Genomic DNA, 7,101 nt, shown 5'->3' on the forward strand with positions numbered 1-7,101 from the left:
ATTCATCTGCAAGAACTAATAAGAGAATTTTAAATTTCGCTTTTATTGCATTAGATTTTAGTAGGTCTTCTTCTTCAATACATTTCTTAGACTTTCGGTCTGTTTCTTGATGTTAACGGATTGAAGCCATTGCAAAGTTAATGATTCTCAATCTTTCGTTTAATATCCTTCAACTATTCACCATGGTGCGCATTATTTTTACATCATTGTAATTGTTTTTACCATTTCTTTCTCCTTGTATTGTTTTTTTTTTTCTTTTTCGAATCTACTACATTCATTACATCTTTTGGTTCTAAGCTTCAGTTTTTTTTTGTGCATTCCTTGATGGAAGCACTCAAAGTCAGCTTATCTTCCACTACTGTTTGCTATACTTGTAATAGACTACGACATCAACTTTTCATGGATATGTATAAAGGATCCACATAACTGCATGGATGAAAGTCATGATACACCATCATTAATTTTTGTGTTTTTCGATGCAACTAAATCTCCTTTTGTCCAGTCAGTTAACCCCGCTGTGTGTCTGATTGTAGGGATAGCCGATGTATTGATTGACGTTACCTGAATATTTCCGCCATTTAGCTTGGACTTTAAAACTTTTTTAACTGTTTTCAGATATTCGCACAATTTTTTTTCTTTTTGACATCTGAACTTAAAATGTGTTCTGCGTCATTAATCGTTAGGTATATACAGGATTCGGGCTGTGCCAAGTTTTTTTTTACTTTCCTTCATTTGAAAATGCGATTCCTTTTTTGACTGTTATTTATCGTCGAACTATTGAGAGTGTTGCACATTTATGAAGTCCAAAGTCTATTCAGAATGTCTTCACTGAACATTCGGACTGTATTGCTCAGTTGCGTACTGGATGGTTTTCCGTATACCTTGAGTTTTTATGTATAACAAATGAGATATGTTTTCCTCCTCGCTTTAATGAATTGTTTCTCGAAACGTTTTTTTTAGAATCAATGTTGATAAAATCGTGTTGAGATGAACAATAGAGGTGGCAGTGAGTCATGTTGGAAATTTCTTTTCTTGATACTTGTCTACCCAGATTATCATGCTTGATCAGTAACTGACATTTTCAAGTGGGCCTGACAGCTGTTAAGAATTTTCCTTTTTTACTGACTCCCAAAATTTCTAAACATTTGTAATTCAGCTATGTGGCATAGAGATCAATGATTTTTGGTAGTCAATTCATGCCGTATATAAGTAGGATTTTTGTCTTTTCGAATTATTCCAAATCATTTTGTCAATTAACAAAAATTATTTTGTTCCACTAGATTTTCTGTACATCCCTTTTGTTGAATAGGCAAAATTTCTTGCCGTGATAAATATTGAATAATCGAAGTTGTTAGAAGACGCGAGTAACTAACATGTTGTTGCTACGCATGTTATTGACAATAACATACGTTGTCACTGATGACAACCAACAGAAGGATGATACCTTCTGGTTGTCCGACCATTCTTCAACTGAGTCTGTTTGCAATACGTATGTTAAATTTTTGAGCCACCCGAGCACCTATTTTTGCAAAACCTAGGCACATATTTTTGCTAAAATCCATGCATTTATTTGCTGGTAAAATCTAATTCTTTATTTTCATTGTTTGTCAATATATTTAATCAAGTTCGGATTTTTATTTATTTTGAATTATCCCAGAGCTACTTATAAAACTTGAATGCTTCTTTAGCGTTTAGTTCTTCAAAATTGTGCTCTGATTTCTCATTATTATTATTATTATTATTATTATTATTATTATTATTATTATTATTATTATTAATAGTAGCAGCAGTAGTATGCAATGTCTGTTGTGTTCTTAACCAGTTACGTATTTCTTAGAAATAGTTACTCTATTTTTATAATCACAATCCGCATTAAGAAAACTGGGAGAAAATAATCACCCAGGAAGACACTCCTTGTTCTTGTTAAAGGTTTTACTTACGTGAGAATAAAACTGTAATCAAATTAAATTTCAGCTGCATGTTGATTTAAAACGTCATATCATACACAGTATAACTTCAAATGGTAGAATATACATTATGATCTTAGTTTAAGTTATTTTTTACCTTAAAACATTACTCTTGATTTTGGTCCTTTACAAAGCACTAAATACTGAAAGTGTCGTTTGCATTAATACCAATCCATTTTGTTATTACTTCTACTCGCAGTAGTCATTAGTACGGACAACTCAGAATTAGAACGCTAAAAAGGGACTTTAATTCAATTTAGAATATAAGTAGAACAATTTAACTCATTCCTCTACTTATTTTCTAACTTTTCACCACTTAGACACTGCATACAATTTCATTTATAATTATGATATCATTTTGCAGTACCTGTCATTCATTTTTAAAGGCAACAGTTTATTTATTATTATTATTTTTTAAATTACGCTTTCTTTTACAGAAATGTCTTGAAAATAAATGCAAAGAAACGTCCAATAAATGTTCTTGGGGTTAAATCAATTAGTCTAACAAGAAAAAAAGAAGAAAGTTCCAATTTGGATATAAATGTTCATATATTATTCTTGAGAAATTGTTCTTCAGAAACAATTGATACATAAAATATGTATGCATATAATTGTGTTGGAATATTATTTATTCTTCTCTATCCTATTCTTTGATAACATCATATATTATAAATATAAGAATCAAAAACCGCATTCATTCACAATGTTATACTAAATCTTTATCACTGGATTTCAAATACACTTATATTCAAATACATTGATTGAAAATAAATCTGCATAATCGGTTGTTAATCATAAACATCCTAGTTGCTTCATTTTCATAAACAATGTGGAATTTTCACAAATATCTCCAATTTACTCGCAGAGAGGAAAAAAATATATATTATCAGTAATTCAGAGTTTATTATTTCAGATAATTTGAAATTTCTCGTCTTATATTTTTTCTTTCTAATACTGATTCTCTATTCAATAGAAGGTTCTTTTACAGTATTGTCGGAGTATAGTATTGTCGGAGGCCTGACGCTTTAATTGGTTGCATGAAAATTCATCCAAAAATAGTTAATTGAAAGACAGTTTCTCGAGTGCAATTCATCGAACGACAGGTCATCGAAAAAGCAGTTCGACGAATAAATATTTCATCGAACGACAATTTAACGAATGGCAATTCGTCGAAAAGGCGATTCATCGAATGAACATTCGATGAATTGCCTTTCGAATCGTTCTCATCGTTCTCAAGTGATGTTCCGATGAAATTTTCATTCATAGTAAAGAACTGTTTGTTAAGGAAAAACTCGAAGTAACAGTGGCGGCTCGTGGCTTGAAATCGTGGGGGTGCTGCAACTTTCGAAATATACATGCACACTGTAAGTACAGTGTATACGTTCAAAATTATGGTAAAAAGTTTAAAAAAAATTAAACATGAAAAAATATTATTTATTATCATAAAATTACACAGTTTAGTGTAATTCAAAATTACTTGAAAATAAAATCCATTTCTTTAATTGTAATTAAAGGAATGGATTTACAATTTTTTTGGACGTTACAATTAAATCTTTTAATTGTAATGTCCAAATATTTAAAGAGACGGAGTAAACACGATAAGCACTACGAACACTCTACTACTAACTGTTTCATGTCTGTATATATGTGTTTATGGGAATGATTTCCCTGTTTCCCTGAGAAAAAGCCCAGCCATCTCCGTATTAGGCCTGCTAATTACCTTTGATTGAAGACGGCTGATAAAAAAAGTAATGCGCTTCGAACATGGAAACTTTTACAAAAAATCGAACTGTTGCAGTTTTCAGTTCCATATATTAGGGGCTACAAAGAAGTTGTCAGAAGAAGCTTCTTGTACCATTGTCGGTACAAGAAGATGTCTGTACGGTTCAGTTTTAATTCCAAATGGATCACTTTTAGTACAATATTTTTATAAAGTTTCGAAATGGTATTAGCAAATCTGCACTGGATGGATGAAATTTTGCAGTTAAGATATATATTAAATTTTTCATTTCACTCTGGCTAGTGTTATTGGTAAAATGAAATTTGTTCTCTTCAGACACATCGCTATCTGCACAATGAAGCAGCATGTATACTTATATAATATATTCTAAAATGCGACAAAATAATTATTACGTTTCAGAGACCACTTCTATATGTTGTGTGTATATTGAGTAACGTTGGGTATTGTTACCGAACTTTATAAACAATGTTTACAAGAAAAATGACTTTTCGATGAATTATAAATTCTAATGACATAATACTATTTTGTATATAATACTATTTTATTGACACAATGACATAATACTAATGACAATTATGTGTAAAATATATATATACTAATGAAAAGATGCTTAAATACTAATTGCGTTTAAGTGGCTGGATGGAACTACAGCTTTATGAAAATGCGAACCTCTCGACGCGGAAGTCGCATACATACGCTAAAAGCTAGTACCCACCAGAGAATAAGGGAACGACAGACACCCAGGTTCGAACTTGACGTGTTAATATAATTTTAAATGTGGGCAGCATACAGATCAAACGAACAATAGCTATGTTTAACGGGCATCGTTTTGTAAGAAACACAAAGGGTTAGCGAGTTTTGTGGTGAGATTAGATTTTCATTGGCGAATACTAGATTGAGACAATGATAATTTGAATTTTGATACGATTTTGAAATACAGCCATATATAATCCACACAGAAATCGGAAAAGGTAATCACTTGGGAAATTATCATATTTCCGGGGTGAATCAAAGGAAGGACGAAGTAATTCCTTTTCCTTATTTATACTCAAATTCCATTCTCCTCTTTTTCCTTAGGAATTGTGCTAGCGCATCTCATAAAATTAAGTGTTTTTTTTTCCTTCAGGTCCATCATTATTCTTTTCAACAGCGATTAAGCTGAGAACGAACAGCCTTTCCTGTGTTTGTGTTCCTCTGTAACACGTATGTAATCTCTTCATAGTCGAAAAAAGAATGCTCGACTCTAGCAATACAGCTGGAAATCAACATGACAAATTCTGCTCACTTTAAAATTTCTTGAAATAATAGGTTTCCTATTAAAATTCTTCCTGTCCGAGGGTTTGGTGCAGGTAAATGAGGTCATTTAACACCACTGTGATTAAACGTGAAGATTTTCTTTAATACTCTGTTGTGTAGATTATACAATTTGCCAAGAGTACTTTTGTATGCTCCGCTAAGCTACAAATTTACACTAAATTCTTCAGTATACCAGTTCATAATATAGTCTGCAAAAATGTACGAAATACTAAGCATTTAATATTATGTCTTCTCTAAAAAGTGTACATTAATTCGGTTGTAACAACTTGGATATGGGTTTTCGATTTAAGATTATGATCTACGTGTATACCCAAATAGTGGTAGTTGTAGACACATTGAGGAGCTTCCAAATTCATTGATTTCTAGGGTCACAGGAAGTGGTATAATATTTAATTGACAGGATAGCTTCTTTCCCTTGAGTTCAAATAGGACAAATTTTGTTTTCTGAAGGTTGATTTTGATTTCGTTTTAACTGAACCGTGTATGCAGGCTTACTAATTCATATTCCTCGTTAATTTTGAATGTTGGCATGCAGTTTGATGAGAAAGCCATTGCCATTTTATGGGTACAGCTGATTAGGTTTCTTTTCAGTTGCATTCAACAAAGCTCGTTTATATAGATAATAAAAAAAGTGTGAAGGCTCATTACTTCAGCTAGAACTGAGCCGTGTCGAATGTCAGGTTTTGATGATTGGTCTTCGTTCAAGCTGCCATTTCTTTGAAATGATTGCCATTAGTTTTCTAAATAAGACTGAAACCATAGTTGGTGATATTTTCTCATAAACAGTTTTTGTTTCAAACTAATTTGGCTTTAAAGTAACCTAAACAAAAGAGAAAGGAAAAACACTCCTCCATTCTGAAATTATTTTCTACAAAACTGCAGAAACTGAGAAGAAAAAAATTCTACACCACGTTTAATGAAACTGCTGAAAAGAACTTCAGCATCCTACTTTTATCGAGCTCCTCAGAACGTATCACTTGGTGTGTTAGCCAGTCTAATACGATGGCGGGAAGATTTTTCCTCCATGAACTTGGTTTATTCTTGCCAAAACACCAGCTAACCACACAGAAAAGCACATGCAGTGATTTAAAGCCATTTGTTCTGATCTTAATTCAGCTCAACCCAATCCTATTTTCCTTTGTCGCTGTGTTTTCTAACTGCGGTCCGCAGACCATTGCCATCCTTCGAAATTTCGAACGCGACTTCCAACCGCTGCTCATCTACATATAACAACAGATGAACATGCTTTAAAAAGCTTTGTAAGTTCATTTATTTCTGATTCTTTGTGGATCATTCCTATTTTTCTTTATTTTCCTAGAGAACATTTTAACCTTTTATTTAACCAACTGCATTACTTACCAATGTGTATACTCAGTATTGCTTATCAACTGTAATTACTTCCATATGAGAACCGTTGAGAGATAAGGGCAATTATTTCTTCCTTTTGCTCAGGAATAACAGAAAGAGTAAATAAATGAAACATGATTGAAATATCTTCTTAAATAATAATAATAATAATAATAATAATAATAATAATAATAATAATAATAATAATAATAATAATAATAATAATAATAATAATAATAAAGCTAACGCCTTTTTATTCACGTATAACGAGTAGGCTAGGCAGATTTTTTTAACCCTATCTAACCTTTGGAGACTGAGTGGGCAGTTCAATATCCACTGGTACGCAATCAGAGATAGCTGGCCAAAGGCAATCATAATTAAGTGGCACGCAGTGAAGAGGCAGCTCTACAAGTGCTGCCATCTCGTGGTCCTCCCAAACCCTAACCCAATATATTTAAGGTCTGAAATAGTGTGGATTCTACGGTCGATTTTCTTGAATTTAGGATTTAGGGGACGAAAAACCCGCTTGCCCATGCCGGAGATCGACTAACTCGGGAACCCGTCGAAAAAAGGCTTTGAAAAATTTCCTCTAGTCATTGTGGCTTAACAATTAAGCCACAATGACTATATATAGTGAAACAATCGCTGCTCATTTTATGTGGATGTTTATTTAAAACGTTCGTTGCTCGTTAATTGTTTATGTTTTGGTGTTTCGCTGGCTGTGAATTA

The sequence above is a fragment of the Typopeltis vanoorti genome, chromosome 14 (assembly GCF_054136105.1).
Source record: "Typopeltis vanoorti isolate ZY-2024b chromosome 14, IOZ_Tvanoo_1.0, whole genome shotgun sequence".
NCBI lineage: Eukaryota > Metazoa > Arthropoda > Arachnida > Uropygi > Thelyphonidae > Typopeltis > Typopeltis vanoorti.